Here is an 18,818-nt window from a genome sequence, read left to right as displayed (position 1 = left end):
CGCCAGAAAAGTTATCAAAGTATTACGCTCTTCAACCCTGTTACAGGCTAATCGTTCAACTTTTCTCCCATCATTGCCATCTCCTTTTGGCGTGTTTCTTCGCCCAAATGTAGCCTTCGGCCTTCCTTCAACTTTGCCACCACCGACAGATTATTCGGCAAAGACACCACAATATTAAACAATCCACAATCCTCAAAAAAAAAACCTTACGAATCAAATTAACATCGCCAATCAACGATTTACGGATCTCAATAAAGGTAAGTTTTCTCGAAGGCTCTTCCTTACATGTATCGACAATGAAATCTCTGCATTCCTTGTAAATTTTCAGAGTTTTTAAAATCGAGTTTCCATCGAAAAACTCCTTTAGAGAGATTTTTTTTTTTTTTGTTGAGATCCCACCTTCTCACTTCAAAACAAGGGTTTTTTCTTCGATCTGAAACAGCACCCCGTTTTCCTCGACAAACAAACGAAAGGGTGATTAAATTTGAATAGATCTCAAGAGGGGCTGTCGATTCAGAGTTTGGTGTCTCTATCAACAATTTCTTGGTTCCTAAATCGATTGGGACACGAGATTTCTATTGAAACCAACTGGGGACTAATTTGAAACGATGAACGTGAGGAGAGAGAGAGAGAGAGGGACGCCTCTCCTCTTGCTGTCATCTCATTTCTAGATGAAGAAAAAGATAGAAACAAGAAAGAATTAAAAACTCTAATGGCACCCCACATTAAGTGTTTAAGCATTAAAAATAATTTTTTCCAATAACACACCACCCATCTTACAGTACGTTGAAAACTTATATTTTTCCGTTTTTGCTTGCTGTCAACAACAGATTAACTCGCTAAAAAAATCTTTTTTTATTTTTAAATATGATCCAAGGACAGATCAAGCACGCTAATAAAAGAATACTGTCGAAGGATAGATCGATACCTAAAAATAAATGAAAAAAAAGTAAAAAAGATTTTTTTTTTATAAAAAAAAATCTACATAGTCCAAAAGCCATCACTCCGCCCTCAATGAATCATTCCCTTGCAATCTTGAATTATTTATGATCACCCTAAGTGACTCTCAATTGAGCCATAAAATATAATATGCCAAATTAAGGTGCTCAAAATCGACCCAAATGATGTTCAATACAGACCTAGCAATAATCCAAATAATAAACATGGGTCCCCATGTCATTAACCTTCGATATCCTGTATTATTTAGGGTCATTATGAATGACCCCAAATCGAACAATAACAAAGATGTGCCAACCAAAAATATTCAACATCCCAATCAATGATCAATCATAGAGCCAAAAGAATGATAAAAGAAAATAATAATAACTAAAAATAAAATAAAAAATTAGGTCCTACTGGCAATGCTCTCATACTTGGGGTTTTTCAAGTCTGATCATCAATTAGTCCCCAGTAGAGTCGTCACTGAAAGCCCCCTCGATCCGTGGGGTGCGCGGATCCGCTTTTGCCCTTGAGGTTTGGGAGTCGCCACCTAGTTATTATGGTCTAGGAACCGATCAATGACTCTAAACGAATAAAAAACTAATCTATAACAGAAAAAACTGAATTCGGGGATCATGTTACGGGGTTGGAAGGTGTTAGGCACCAACTCCGCCCGGCCAAAGTCGGTCTCTACTAACTTCCCAAATAAATTACATTGCTAAAAACCTAGATAATAATAAATAAATAAAAGAAACTTATACCTTTCCGATAGCAAAGACTTTGTTCCGTCAGATCCGACAAAAATTGCTCATTGTACCGTACTCCTTGCTTCGTTCTGTCTCCGAATTTGATTTTTGATCTCCGAGGTAAGGTATCTCTTCTTTCTTGGATTTGAATTCTTCAAGCTTGTTGTGGATTTTGGGATGTTTTTGGAAGGCTTTTAGGTATTCTTTAGGCTAAAATCGAAGGAGGGGTGTTAGGTAAGGAGTTGGGACTCCAAAACTAGGGTTTAGGGGAGGCTAGGGGGACTTTTAGACTTACTTCTCTTAGGGTTTATGACTTCATACGAAAATAGGGTGTGAGCACTTCTATTTATAGATTTTTTTAGGGGTTGATTTTGATAGAGTTAGTGTTTAATTAGAGTTCTTTTAATTAGAGTTGTGTTTTAGTTAGACTTGTTTTAGGTAGAGTTGTGTTTTAATTAGAATTGTTATAGGTAGAATTGTTTTTAAGTTAGAACTCTATTAGATTGAGTTATTATTTAACTAGAACTCTATTACGGTTTTGACTTTTAGTCTTATTTGATTAACTTTTAATATTTTGACTTTAGTCTTAATTGATTGACTTTTAATATCTTGACTTCAGTCTTGCTTAATTGACTTTAATTTTGACTTTAGTCTCACTTGATTGACTTTAATACCTTGACTTTAGTCTTGCTTGATTGGCTTTAAATTTTTGGAGAACCCCCCTCTATTATATCTTTAATTCTTTGGACCCCCAAATGGAGGGGTCCTTAAAGAAATATCTCACGAACCCTCAACAATTTTGCCTGAGAACCCGATTGATCGATTTCTTTGGTTCAAAATTTTAAATTAATTTCATTAATGTTTCACTTTAATTATTTAATATTTTATTTATTAATTTCAAAATTTTTAATTATGAAAATTATGAAATTATCGTTTTGCCCCCAGAGAGGACTTTTCATGTTTTAAGTCGGTTTTTAATGTTCTAGGATATTTTAGAATCGATTTTTCATAAGGAATTCAATGAAAATATTGGTTTGTGTCATTTGTGAAATTTTTTGTGTGAAGTGGTCATGAACTTTATAAGGGGTATTTTCGTAATTTTGTTAAATTCTGTGAAAATTGACGAAATGATTTATTTGGTTTCGATTTGTTATTTTATGTGTTTTAATGAGTTTTCCTAATCGTAACGTAGGCTCTAAGGTTGTTTTGATGTTAGGGGTATTTTGATAATTTGATCAATTTTTAGTGATTTTTATCGTGAAGCTTTTTTTTGGGTTTACAAGATGATGATTTCTATGTTTCTGGAGTCGTATTTTCCTAGCATAGCGTGATTTCTAAGATTTTGTCAGTTCGAGATACCTTATCCAGATTTCTGAAACACATCTGGTAACAAAACAAATTAATGAAATACACATCCATCATTGGGAATCATTACGATCGGATTGGCGAGTTGATTAATCAGGCAGATGCAAAAATGGGGTGCCTACAGACTTCTTCTTTGGATGTACCATATCTTTAACATACCAAGCTGTTTGTTTATAATTCCTCTTCGATTTTGTAGTTGCAATTGACTTCACAACTAGAGTCGTCTCATCTGTACCCTCATTTGCCTCTTCTTCATCAAACGAGACATCAACCAACTACCCAACTCCTACTGTCATATCGGTAAGTGAACCATCTCTTGGTACAGAACTAACAAGATTTGGTGAATACACATCAATCTCCACTTGCTGCAATATCTCGCCTGTTCTCTTCTCTCCATGCATAGAGTCATGTGACTTCAACATAGAAGCCTCATTAAAAGTGACATCCCTGCTAAGAACTATCTTTCTGCAATTTGCATCCCAAAGTTATAACCTTTTACACCTTTCTTCTTACCCAGAAAAATCGCCTTTCTTGCACGCGAATCCAATTTACTATCATTAACATGATAGTAAGCTGGACACCCAAAAATCCGAATATTGTCATAATCACTAGCAAGTTCTCCAAACCAGGCCTCCAACAGTGTTTTACCACCAATTATAAACGAAGGCAACCTATTTACTAGGTAACATGCATAAGTAATTGCCTCAGCCCAAAACGCCTTGCCTAACCCAGAATTAGACAACATACACCAAACTTTCTCCAGCAAAGTCTGGTTCATACGTTCTGCTACCCCATTCTATTGTGGTGTCTTTTTAACGATGAAATGCCGAACAATACCCTCATTCAGACATACGTGTAGGAACGGATCACTAGTATACTCCCTGCCGTTATCTGAACGGAGCATTTTGATCTTTCTGTCAGTTTGAGTTTCCATAACCTTCTTCCACCGCAAGAATATCTCTAGGATTTCATCCTTACGTTTCATGGTATATACCCACATACGCCTAGAATAATCATCAACAAAAGACACAAAATAATGCATACCTCCAAGCGATGCATTCCTGGAGGGTCCCCAAACATCTAAGTGAACATAATCGAGGATTCCACGAGTACGATGGATAGCTGTGCCAAACTTCACCCTTGTATGGGCACTCAAAGACTTCTCACCAGTATGTGCCAATCGCATATGCCACAACCTTGTAGTATCTCTGGAGGTAGTCTCTACATTCACCGCAGTAGCAACATCTCCCATAACAACCTCCCCATCCAAATAGTATAGATTATTACTCCTCTTATACCCTTTCATAACCACCATGGATCCTTTAAGGATCTTCCTCACACCATTCTCAAACACGACTTTGCACCATTCAACCTCAAGAGTGCCCTCCGAGATGATATTCTTTTTCAAAACAGGAACACAACAAACATCTTCCAACTCCTTAACTGCACCGTTGTGCAACTTAAAACGAAACATACCTATTCCCAGAATGTGACAGGCCTGATCAGTTCCCATCAACGCAGTACCACAGTTTAGCTTTTTAAAGTTAGAAAACCACTCCCTTTCGGGACATATATGATAGGTAGCACTTGAATCCAAAATCCACCCCTTCGAATCAGCAACACAAACACTCAATGATACAACCAAAGAAAAATCAGAATCAAAACCGTCCTCACGATGAGCAACAATTACTGAGGAACCATTTTTCCCACCTTGCTTCCTTTTCAAAAGAACAGGGCAATCCTTTTTCCAATGTCCCATCTCCCGACAGAACGCACATTGATCCTTCGCCAATTTCTTTCTATCAAAATTGCAATCTCTCGATTTTGATCGAAAGTTGTTACCACTAGATTTCTCTTTCTTTTTATCCTTATACCTACCATGGTCTACAGACCTCCCTCTTGTCACTAATACTTCTAACGCCGCCTGGTCACCATCGAGTTTCTCCTCTTTTCTATACTCAGTGCTGACCACCGCCATTGTAACATCTGTATACTTCAAAGTATCCTTCCCATAGGTTATCGTAGTAACAAAGTGCTCATACTCCCCGGGAAGCGAGTTCAAGAACAACAAAGCTTTGTCTACATCACCAATAACTCCTTCAAGATTCGTCAAATTTGCAAGTAACTTGGTGAAATCATTCAAATGCTTAGACATAGAAATACCCTTCCTCATACTGAATCGATAAAGCTTCTTCTTCAAATGGAGACGATTTTGAATACTCTTAACTAGATACTTCTCTTCCAACATCAACCACATAGTCTTGGCCGAAGTTTCGTTCATAACTTGGTACTTTATGTCTTACGCCAAACATGACCTAATTTGGCCACAAGCCCTTTTATTCATCTTACTACAAACACTATCATGCATCTCCTCCGGTTTATCCTCTAACACCTCGTCCAAATCAAGTTGACAAAGGGCATTGATGACCTCACATCTCCACATGCCGAACTTGTTTGTGCTCGTAAATTTCTCGACTTCGATCTTAGCATTAGAAAACATCATAGTTGTGTTACCCTTTTTACTACATGTTGAAGCAATAAAACTATTCTCCAATTCACTAGAATTCATCATAGTTCTTTCAACCTTTTATAAACTAATAACCAAACTAATGAATCAAGGTAAAACCAATTACCTTAACTCGTGATGAACACCAAGAAGCAAACCTTGGCGCTTTGATACCAATTTGTTAAGTCACACAGTAAACAAAATTCAATATGGATATTAGCTTCACGAAACAATGAACAAAATCCAACATAGAACAAGAGCACACACAAGATTTATAGTGGTTCGGCAAATCGCCTATATCCACGTGCAAATGGAGAGGGATATTATTAATGATACTAGAGATTACAATTGGCTTAAGAACCAGAAAATTTTCTTTTTATGTTCTCTCTAGGGGTGCACATGGTTCGGATTGGTTCGGATTTTGGCAAAATTGGAACCGAACCAAAGATGATCGGTTCTACAAATTTGAAACCGAACCAATCCAATTACCCTATAGAACCGAACCAATCCAATCCAATCTTGGTTCGGATTGGTTCGGATCGGTTCTCGATTCTCATACTTATTGAAGATAGATACCTTCTTCCTCAATCCAAGCATTCTATCTCCTCCAATCTTCAAACCTTAATAAAAAGTAAGAATGTTTTTAAACGTGGACTTTGGGATGAAAAAAAAATTAAAAGGAAGAAGAAGAAAGAAATAAAAAACCGAAATTTTTATTTTTTAAATAATTATATATATATATATATATATATATATATATATATATATATATATATATATACTTGGTTCAGTTTTCGGATTGGTTCGGTTCTACTATATCCTAATCCGGAACCGAACCAAATTAATCGGATTTTTTTTTCTTCGATCCGTACCCAAACCGTGTGTGTGTTTAATCCGAACCAATCCAATCCAAAAGCTTCGGATTGGTTCGGATCTCGGATTTACCCAATCCAATGTGCACCCCTAGTTCTCTCTCTCTCTCTCTGTTTTTTCATCACCCTCTGTTTTTCATTTTTATTACTTATAACTAAGTAAATAGAATCAAACGAAAATAGAGAATTAGTTTCCTATTAGGAAACTAATTTTTTCTTTGATTCGATCTTCAATCTTAAGTCCTCTTGCGATGCCAAGATCAGGAGAATTTCAACAGCGTTATCTTGAGGAAGATCAGGTGAAAAAAACAGCAGCATAAACAGTATCAGATTGAGCTACATTTTCTTTGAAGAATTGTTCCTCCAATAGGATTCCATCCAACACAAAGCCCATGAATTTTAATGACTCCTTGATCCACCTTATATGGGCTTTTTTCACGTGTTTCAAGAAGGGCTGAATCATAAATTGGCCAGGTAAACTATAATCATATATTGCAAAGATTTCGGATTTGAAAAGATTCGTGGAGTTGGATCTGAATCAAATATATCTATGGATTATAATTACTATACTCCTGATGATTTGGCCTCAAGCGAAGAAACATTGCTAAAATCTGACATCCACGGATTTGGGTTAATCTTGTTGGAGCTGATTATGGAACCTAAGAGAAGTATTCAATTTAATAGCCCAAAAGAATTGGTACAATCCACACCCTTTACTAGTCGAAAAATATTGGGGATTTAGAAATTTAGAATAATTTTGCAGGTAATTAACATTATAACAAATTTTTACATAATTTTGTAGGTACTGTACATGTTGCAAGAAGATGATGGGAAATATTGTGTTGGGATGGTGGACCAGCAGTTGAACCATGATGATCCAATTCAAGAACTAGTAATGGCTCTTGATGTAGCATGCAAGTGTATCCAATGAGAAGATACTGTTATTAGTAATGTCATGAAGATCTTGACCAAGGATTCAAGCTGATATCTTAATTAGACTACACTCAGTTTTTCAATATTGCTTAATTCATTTCATGGTAATCTTTGAATTATCATTTGATAAATTTTAAATTTTTAACAAGATATGCAAAAGTTGCTTTTATGAATAATTGACTTCTTAAAATATACTAATATGATACATACACAATTTATTTAGTAGGATAAGGTTATCTTTACTATTATAATGACATTACAAAATTTTAGATTTTTAGCAGGGGTCAAAAATCGCCGCAAATACCATAAATACCACCGCTATTATCAATAACGACGGCCAAGGGAAACACCACTATTCATGGTGTAGCTGAAAGCAATATAGACCCCTATAGTGTTGGTCAAACACTATCGCTAATTGATTTCTATTACTACAACTATAAATACAATTTGAGGCTAATAGTGACAATTATTGCTACTACTAATAAGATTTTTTTTTTTTTTAATTTCTTCTACCTTAGCATCCCTCTCAATCTATTGTTACTCCAAAAACTCCAGTTTCTCCTTTAACTTATATACCTCAACAGAATCGCTAGATGGATTTTCGGAAGATGATGTAAGCAATTTGTTGGGAGTTGGGCTCAGGCTAACACGACGAATACGACCATGTCTATAAGGCCCCAAGACCTAAGAGAATACGTCATTTCGACATGTAATATCTTGAAAGCCTTTCATTAATTTACTCAAAAGTTCATTTATCCTATCCTACAAAATATTAAAAAAATTCTTAGTACCTTCAAATTCAAATACTAACCATAAAATTAAATAAAAACATGTTGGGATACAAACAAACACAAATACAAATTTTCAAGTGATCCTAATTACAAGAACCAAATCCTGATTATGTATCCTCCAAATGGTATGGTACATCAAGTAAATCTTTCTATACATGAAGTAGTAGAAATAAACAATAGGTTAGCTATTATTTTTAACCATATCTACAACCTTAAAAATCAATGTTCAGGTAAAATGCTTATATGACACATTTCATGAATCGTTCAAGTTTATTGTTTCTAGCCAACCTATTGATATTGCCGAAAAACCTTTGGGGGAGAATGCTTAAGGTTGTTCAAAGGATGACGAAAAGCAAGTTGAGACCAAACAAAAGAATAAGGAACCTACCAGCTTTACTATTAAATCAGTGTTGGTTTACGCTTTTTTCAAGCATTTAGATAAAGTTTGTAAAAAGAAAAAAACCGCTGAGAAAGGTGGAAAAATCAATGTTGTCTCTTTAGATGAAAAAGATGAAAATAGATAGGCAAGCGATCGGATGAAGAGTCTTATCCAAAGGTGAATCTGAAATAGTTGCACCCAAAACCTTGTATACTTATGTGCTCCATCCATCCATAGGACCATTGAGTTATTTTATGCAATTATCATTTTGGAATAAATGTTTCCAAAGGGATTTTTCAAAGCATGAAAAAATGGTGAGATGAGATTTTATGATCATTGTTAAATCATTGTGGGAGTTTCATAATCTTTCAGTTGTGGCCATAATCATTGTTGTTCCCTTGGCCAATCCAAGCTCTTTTAGTTGGCTTATATATATATATGCTAAAATCTCAAAACATTATTTAATCACGAACATATGAAGTCTTAAAAACTATATATATTATTCCAAAAAAAAAAAATTAAATAGGTCATACTGTCCTGGATGTGTTTTCAAATTATAGGATTCTTATGAGTTTAATCTTAAAAAAAAATAATGATGAGATTGATTCACGTTTATAAGGGTAAATGATATGGTACATCAGGTAAATCTTTCGACTTCAAAACACGAATCTAAAGGATCAGAAGAGCTGATATACTATTGCTATGGATTTTTCCGTTGCTACAAAGTTTCTATCAAAGCTAAAGGTGTTAATCTAGTAGGAAGAGGTGCAAGGATGAGGACAGCTTTGGACTATCCCAACTAAACATTTTCTTTGTATGAATTATATGGATGCTAATGACAAAGGAATGTCATAAAAATTCAACAGATCATGAGTGTTTAATTGGTTAAAAAATATTATTGTGTTACAAAAAAATTTAAACTGACAATCTTCTCTGCCTTGGCCAAGTTATTAGGTTTGTGTGTCATGAGAAATAATGTTACTCAACTTTGCTCAATATTCTTTGAACTCTTTAATTTCTATATGCATCACATTAAGACAACGACAACAAGATTAGTTTATAATAGACATAATTGGGCACGTAATTGATAGACAACATAATAAAAGAATATATACCTCATCATATCTCATACAAATTATGCTCTTTATCCTAACCGTATAGGTCATGGTCTGTAGAACACGATTTGCCTTATTTCTATGCCTTCGAGACTGTACATTAAGTAATTTGTGAGAAATTAAATATATGAGATATATAATCCCTTATAATTTGTTTGCAATTTTTCATAACTCATTATATATAAATTTCAAACATAAAATGTACGTATCCTTCCTTTGAATTCCAAAAGATCACAAGAGAATACCATTGAGCCTCTAAAATATCGGATGGCCGATTGACACATCGGGTTGCATCATTTTTGTATTTATCATAAAATTTGATTTTCAACTAGCATTTATGATCCCTCTACTTCCTGCCGATAGATTGTAACACAACTTGTTTAAGTATGGGCAGGATCTCAAATTTAACTTGCATCAAATAATCAATTGAAAATTATGAGGTTAAAATTATTTAATGCTAAACTCATAAATCATCTAATATTATAATATAATTAATTTATACCAATGTTGTTTGCCATGCATTTTTCTTCATTGACTTTGGCATCGCATGCTAGTCAAGGATATTAAAGGGGAAACATATGGCCATCATGGGCTAATATACCCAAGTACCTTTGAATCTTAGACACATGCTTCCCTATAGGTTGACATGGTTACTCGTATTATTTCAAACATTTCTCCCGGTTTTATATTATGTAATTAGAGGCATCGAGTACGATCTCTTTTTCTTTTCAACTTGCCCTTTCAGCAGAAGAACTTTGTCTAAGCTCCATCGACAATTATTAAGTAAAGCAGAAAAATGAATGAAATCAATCATTATATTTTGTACAGCAGTGTAATCCATATTTTAATGAAACCAGATAATTAAGTTTTTTTCTTATCAAAGTTTACAAGATCTACAACAAACCATCTTCATAAGATGGGTCCCATTATCTATGGTATAAAAATATTTTAAAAAATGAGTATAAATGATAATATTAATAACAATTATATTCAAAATAACCATCTTCATAAGATGGGTCCCATTATCTATTATTATAAAAATATTTTTAAATAAAATGAATATAAATGATAATACTAATAACAGTTATATTCAAAATAGAAGTAAATTTAATACCTTTATAAAGTCCCCCTAGCTTCAAAGGTGGTTGAGGTGGATGAGTGGGTGGAGATATCAATTAGGTTGACCTTGCTTACTATTTGATTAACATTAGAGCAATTTGGAGAGGTCGAAAACAATGCAGGAATCCTGTCTGTAGTGGCAAAACAAAGAAATTAAAACATAGACAAAAAGAAACAAAACAGGTTCTAAGAATGTAACCATGGTACTTGTTGATCTTATTTTTTAGAAAAATCCCTCTATAATCCAGACAAAGGAATTTCAGTGATCTCAATTAAAATCGAAGGAAAAAAAAAAGAGAAATTTTTTTGGCAGATGCTACTATTGTCTTTTGGATCTGCTATTACATATAGATAGACCTGTTGAGGAAGTTTTTCTATTACAATGCATCAATGTACAAATTAGTTAGACATGAGTAAAAAAGTTATAGATACACCCCTAGCCCACCTACTAAACCAAATTACTACCACTCATTTGTATTCCTATCTTGCTAATAGTTCAAAGAATTTCCCACTCAAATAGAACAAATATCCAAGACATGACTTACTATCATGAAAAAAGAAAAAGGAAAAAAAATAAAACTATTGGCCAAGACTAGAAACACCCAAATTCTATGAAGAGTTTTGGGTATTAATAGCCTTTGTAGCACAACTTCATAATGATCCAACTGCTGATTGGTAGATAATATGGTATAAATAATTTTGTTGCGAATATGATCAATTGCGAACTTAATATTTGTAATTGGGAAAAAACTTTTAACTTTGGACGAGGTTATGTGAAAAAAATAGAGGAATCGGTATGTAAATACAAATAAAGTGACAATGTTAATGTAAATAAAATATTTAAACAAGGACTTTCCTGATTAAGAAAGAAAAATGCTTGATGATGTTAAAATTCACATCGTTTTAAACATTGATGATGTGGATGTATGTATGAAACTATAGATGTTTTTTCGAGATATGAATGACAAGCACCTATGGTTCTATGCACACCACAACATCAGCAATATGTGAAACCATGTCAATTTCAATGCCACTTTAGTATGATGTTGTCTAATTTATACACGCAAGTATATGTATTGAAACAAGTAATAAAGTGATGAGAAAATATCGTTTCCATGGAGACTAAATATCAATCTATTGCTAATTTCCAATCTATCGCACTCTAATTTTATCTAAACAATAGTGAAAATAAGATTTAAAAATAAACAAGGAAAATAATGTAGATAATAAATTTGCAGATTTAAAATCAATGAGTGATAAAACCTAGGTTTATAATTTTCCCCAAACAATCTACTTGATTAAATTTTTCTTCTTTCTATGATAAATTAATCTACTATGATTGTCACCCAAGAGCTCTAAATTCTTTACAAGCCTTTACCGATGGTCATGTAAAAATACCCTTTTAGACTAACTCTTATATGTATATAAGAATTTAATCAAGAAGAATTCATTACAAATAAGCTCTCATAGAAGATGCACACGCAACGTGAGTATATGTCTATCTTAAATTAACATATGTTATTTTATCTAGGTCATGAACACAAAATAACTCTGGCGATATTATTAAGATTCGCCAATCCAATTCGATCAATGGCCAGTTAATTAAATCAAATTAAACAAAGGATAGAGTAAATAATCACATGTAGAAATAATCATAGAAGAAAAAATAGAAAATTAATCAAGCATCATGAATGAGCTCCATTATAACCCTAAAATGGAAATTAGTTCATCATTGAAATTAAAACACAATCACAAAAATATTCAGCCATTTTTAGAGATTACAAGGATTAAGAAAAGAGATAAAGTTCAAGAAAATAAAACTCAAAAGTCGATCTCCAGTTCTCGTCCTCATTTTCAATCTTGTACCTCCAAGAAAAATCCAAAAATTGTGAACCCTCTAAAAGGCTTAATCATTCCTATTTATTGGTATGGAGTCATTATGATTTAAGAGTCCCAAAATTCGTTTATAATTCAGCCCAAAAATCAATAAATAATGTTGGAAATGTAAGCGGGCCATGGACTCAAAACATGTCATGCCGCGGCCCATATTTCATCTTCGTGTTGTGCAATTCTTGAACTCGTGTTGTAACCTCACTTTCTATAGAGCTGCTGCTTAAAAAAAATTTAGCTTGGAAGCATATCTTCCTTTTCAGAGAGTGAATCAATTTGAAGCCAGAATTTCTTCTAAATGTTGGCAATTATCCCAAGGTTCCATAATACTCCTAAGTTGCAAAATAAGCATAAAAATCAAATAAAAACATAGAATCACTTAAAAGTATAAAACAAACTAAACTTAAATAAAAACAACTACAAGATTCTAAAATTAACAAAATATTATACCTAAAAGTGATTAATTCGTAGGTATAAAACCCACTCACTAATACTCCTAAACTTAACATTTTGCTAGTCCTCGAGCAAAACAAAAACAAAGAAAAACGTAACTAAGGGAAAGAAATCCAAAACAAAGAAAACACAAGTGATTATACTGGCCTCATCTCCACACTTGCCTCAAAGATTGCGCAAATTTCACAATTCTCAGAAAATTTTAGAAATTGAAACAGTTTATATTTTCAACCCCAAATGTCATTCAACCTCGTCTTGAGCCCCCCACATATGTGCAAATAACCCCTTATCACTTAATCAATTTTCTACCGAAATCAGTTTATGCAATCAAGAGTAAACACAGGTGATCTCCAGATATTGACACTGATGAACTCCATAGGCTTATTTTTTATGTTATTCTCTACTAATGTAGGTCATCACTCAATCAAGAATCAATAAAACCTTTATTCAGCTTGTAATGTGTGGCTGAGTTAAAGGTAAAATAAAAGGAATTTTTGTGGCTCAAATCAACCCTCAAACACATCAATCTCTTAGGATTCTCACAGAACGCTAGCTTGCATTTCAACATCAAGTCACTCCGCATTCGCAATCTTGTTTCATTCCATTCCCTTGATAACCCTTTATTCACCATTTTTTTTTTCATCATTATTTTTTTCATACTTTTTTTTTTCAAAATAGCCCACTGCACCATTAAACTTATCTGATTCAATGCATTCTTTAACAAGAAGGGATGTAATAATGTGACAAATTTTTTTTTCAACATAAGTACTTTCCGAAACCTCAACCAAAAATTCTCGAAACTTCACCTTCCACCTTTATTTGCATAGCTCAAAATTATCCATTAGTGATCAATATGCTTAAGAGGCAATGGGTCAAATTTTGGAAAAATTAAACAAAAAGACTTGGTTAGAACTGTAGGTTCCAAAGAACATGGAAAATAAGACTCAATGGGGAAGACTAGGGATAAATCGATCCAAGAATGGCCTAAATCATGTCCTAATCAAGTGCAACCTAGGATTTCACCTCGAGTAACAATCAAATAAGTTATAGATTTCATTAAAATCATGGACAACACTTAAATGCATAAACATTCTCCAAGTGTATCAAATAATCAAGTGTATCAAGATTATAAGCTTAATGTAAAAGAGTTCAAAACAAGACTGAATTTCATCAGAGTTAAGCACACAAATAAGTTCAACCTCTATCATTTTCCAAGAACCGTGTATATACTCAATCAAAATCTTTATCATTGATTGCAGATTATCAGGCAAAAATCATCACAAAACATAATTTTTTTTTAAACATTGACTTAAACACACCAAAATAAAAATTTAAACACATTAAAGCAAATACAAAAATTGAAAAAGTTTTCAGAAAAATACTACTCCCACCCCCAAACTTAGTTATTGTATTATCCCCAATGTAATCAATTAGAATCAAAGGTAGGTGAAGAACTTCCCTGAAATTTTTATTGGTGGTCAAGAGTCATCAGCATCATCCGCGCCATCCTCATTGCTATTGTCATTCAGTCTTGGCAGTAGTAATGAAATGGTAAGGCTCGTATTCTGTTACTTTTCACAATTGGTGGCCAAAAATCAAGACTCTAACAACAAGTAATCGTAACCCAATCACCAACAGTCGAAATGACAAGTATAGCAACTACACTTGATTAAATCTAGCAAGCCCCATGTATATCAAACAGCCCCCAAAATTTTCAATGAATTAACCAACCTAACCTTTGTCATTGTTACTGAACTTCTCACAAACACCTGGTATGCACAAAAAAATAATGTTATCCCAAAATCAAGTAATACCAACCACTATCACAAAAGTTTGTACCTGTTGCAGCACATAGTACTCCACCAATCAAACAATCCAAACACCCACTCTAACATCAATCACTCCACTCAACCACTCAACATCAATCACCAATTAAATCAATCAAACACTCCCAAATGGCCATGATTGCAATCAAAACTTGAATTTTCCAATCCAAATAATCAAATTTTTATTCACAATATGCAATATAGGCAAATGGAATGTAACACTTATGAATAAAACTTGATGGTACCCCAATTGATTTGGTTGGAACGACAAAAAAAGTACTCGAAAGATCCACTGAAGTTTGGTGAAATGGTGTTCACGGCTTTGATATTTCTTTAGCCACCCTTGAATATTGAGATGGAAACGTAGAAGTACTGTTGGAGAAGAGGGAGAGAAATGAAAAGTCTTCTGTCGTAGAGGCACGAAGAGAAGGTTGTTTGTGAAATTGTGTAACATTAGAAATATTAGGATAAGTGTAACCCTTTTCTATGTGGGTATGAGTTTGGGTTGAGGCCAAGTAGAATATTATGCCACGGCTCGCATTTTTATATTTTTGATTAGTTCTGTTATGGACTATTGCCTCAGCCTAATAAAAGTTAAGGCCACGACCTCTTCGAATTTTGAGATCAGGTCCTGTTGTCTGTTCTAGATGCTAAGGCTGTAAATGAGTAGAAGCCACGACTTCTTCAATCTGTACTTCAAAAGCCTTGTGTCATATTACTAATACCTTTGATTTGCTTAGAGACTCCCAACATGTTTCAACAAAACATAATTAAATAGAATTAAAGAGAATTCAAAAAATTATGATAAAAGCAAACTAATATTTTTTTTAATAAAAAAAAAGAAATCAAAATAATGAAAATCAAAATAAACAAAGAGATAGAGTTTAGAACACTTGGGTTACCTCCTAAGAAGCACTTGCTTTAAAGTCTTCAGCCTAACTTTGTTTGAGGTCACTTCAAATTTGCTAAAGTGATGGTTGATTTTTGACGATCAATTCCACCACCCCAATAATGCTTGAGATGATGTCCATTAACCTTCAAGATGTTATTCGCGATTTCATCTTGAACCTCAACAGCTCCGTGTGGATATGCTTTAAACATAATAAATGGTCCCGACCATCTTGATTTGAGATTACCTGGAAAAATTTTCAAGCGAGAATTGAATAAGAGGACCGTTGTCTTGGCTCAAAATGTATCTCCAATATCTTCTTGTCATGTCATCTTTTGGTTTGCTCTTTGTAAAGCTTTGCCTTCTCGTAGGCTTGAAGACGAAACTCATCCATTTCATTCAGATGCAAAAGACGTTTTTCACTGGCGACTTTTAAATCAAAATTCAAGTTCTTTATGGCCCAAAATGCCTTGTGTTTCAATTCGACCAAGAGACAACATGTCTTGTCAAAAACCAACCAGTAAGGTGACATTCCAATTGGTATTTTGTAAGCCGTCCGATAGGCCCATAATTCATCGTCTAATCATTTGGACCATTCCTTGCAAGATGGGTTAAGCCGACGTTGGTGCTCAATAGAGGGCTTATGATCATCCTCCATAAGGATTTTGTGCATGCAAATAGAAGGACTAATCTCCTCAATATCCACTCTGGAGCATCCCTATGCTTTCTTGTATTCTCACAACACCCTTAATAACTTGTCTTCCTGTTCAGTCTCAAGAGATGCGGAAATAATAACTGGCAAAGTGGGCGATTCACCAAGAAAATCATATCTCAAATGATTAGGAAGATACTAGAGTTCTAGTAATAGCAGTTCTTAAATTCAAGGCTTCAAATGAGAACCTAACAATGACACTTCTAACAACTCAAACTCTAGCTTAGAATGAGTGAATTTTGGCATAGCATCAAAGTAGTTCACCAACTCTAAACACTCCAAATCTTCCTCATTGTATGCATTAAGGATTGCCAATTCCAGTTGGTCAGATGAGAGAGTTTCTTCATAGTCATATCTAACATATGTGTCCACTACATTAATTTTATAGCAGTCTTCAAGCTCTTCGGTGAGGAACTTCATAGCTTTAAACACATTAAACTTTACTTCTTGATCTTGAACTCTCATAGTAAGCTCTTCATTTTGCATATGAATAAGAGCTCTGCTTGTGGCTAAGAATGATCTACCAATGATGAGTTGAATATCCCAATCCTCTTCCATATCAAGAACAAATAAAAACTGCAAGGAATATGAATTTGTCAACCTTAACAAGCACAACTTCAATTACCCTCCTTGGATACTTCAATGATTTATCCACTAACTAGAGTGTCACGGTAGTAGGCCTCACTTCTCCCAATCCCAATTTTTGAAATATAGACAGTGGCATTAGATTAATACTAGCCCCCAAATCACACAAAGCTTTACCAAAGAATTGATTACTCATGGTGCATGGTATAGTGAAGCTCCCTGGATCCTTAAGCTTTGTTGGAAGTTTCCTTTGGATGATAGCATTGTATTTTTCAGTCAAGCCCACTATTTTGAATTCACTCAATCGCCTATTTTTAGTCAAGATATATTTCATAAACTTGACCTAATTTGGCATTTGCTCTAAAGCTTTAGCAAATGGGATATTAATATGCAACTTTTTGAAGACATTCAGAAACTTTGCAAACTGCTCGTCATATTTTTCGCTTCTTGAAACGTAGAGGAAATGGCAGTGGTGGGTTATAAAGAGTAATATTTCCCAACTTTTTGTGCTCCTGCATTGTAGCTTCTTTTTCTTGTTTACCCTACTTTTCAAAAACTGTATCTTCTGCCACTGAAACATCTGGTTCTTTTGTTTCTTTGATAACATCATTAAGTTCTTTTCCACTCTTCAATGTGATAGCCTTGTAGTGCTCTCCATCTTTCTTCGGATTAGTTTTTGTATTGTTAGGCAAGGTTCATTGAGGACGGTTGTTAATTGTTGAAGCAAGCTGACCCAATTGAATTTCTATATTCCAAATAGAAGCTACTTGACTCTAGAGTTGAGTTCTAGTCTTTATCATGAACTAATTAGTGTTGGTTCCCATCTGATGCACTAGATCTTTCAAAAAAGGCTTCTTTTTTTTTTGAAGAGGATGATAGCTCAGTAAAAACATGGGGTTTGCAAATGAAGAGGCTACAGCTTGATTGTTGTTACTAAGAGAAGTTCAGATGATTTTTCCAGCCCGATTTGTAATGGTTAGAGTATGAATTATTTTGCCTGCTACTAACAAAATTGAGAGACTCTGGATTATTAAGGCACATATCTCCTGAATGATTGTCTCCACAAATCTCGCATGTAACGATAGGAGTTTGAATGGCATGAACTCCAAATGAATCAAATTTCTCAGATAAGGATTACACTTAAGCAGTCAAAGTAGTAAGAACATCAATTTCATACACTCCTGTTGTTCTTCTTGGATTCATCCTCTCTATATGGTATTGAAAGTTGTTAGAGGCCATATTTTTCAATAAATTGTACCCACCTGCTGTAACATCAACACTCGTTCTAATAGATCCAACCAACCCATTGTAAAAAGTTTGGATGATCAACCAGTTCGGTAGAGCATGATGAGGACATCTCCGAAGTAGATCTTTATACCTTTCCCAAACTTCATAGAGAGACTTACTGTTTAACTGCATAAAAGTAGTGATATCATTCCTCAACTTTACAGTCTTTGATAGCGAAAAGTATTTAACAAGAAACTTTTTTACCAAGTCATCCCAAGTGATGATAGACTCCCTTGGCAATGAGTTTAGCCAATTCTTCACTATGTCCCTCAATGAGAATGGAAATTGCCGCACAACCGGATGGCATCATCATCAACACCGTTGTACTTAAAAATGGCATATATCTCTAGAAAATTAGCTAAATGTGCATTGGGGTCTTCGACATGTGAACCCCCAAACTAAGATGTTTAT

At 34.2% G+C, this 18,818-nt stretch overlaps 1 non-coding gene across 1 annotated transcript; it reads left to right on the top strand.

Annotated features, from left to right (window-relative positions):
- The first annotated feature begins 18,459 nt into the window (after positions 1-18,459).
- Positions 18,460-18,566, top strand: LOC147398356 (small nucleolar RNA R71). Its single transcript, XR_015180218.1, has one exon. It is a non-coding gene; the product is annotated as a small nucleolar RNA R71 (small nucleolar RNA).
- Positions 18,567-18,818: the final 252 nt, after the last annotated feature.

Source organism: Akebia trifoliata, chromosome 7, assembly GCF_017979445.1.
Source record: "Akebia trifoliata isolate Shusen 1 chromosome 7, ASM1797944v1, whole genome shotgun sequence".
Taxonomy (NCBI): Eukaryota; Viridiplantae; Streptophyta; class Magnoliopsida; order Ranunculales; family Lardizabalaceae; genus Akebia; species Akebia trifoliata.
Note: the sequence above shows the minus strand (reverse complement) of the source record. Positions and strands in the feature narration are given on the sequence as shown.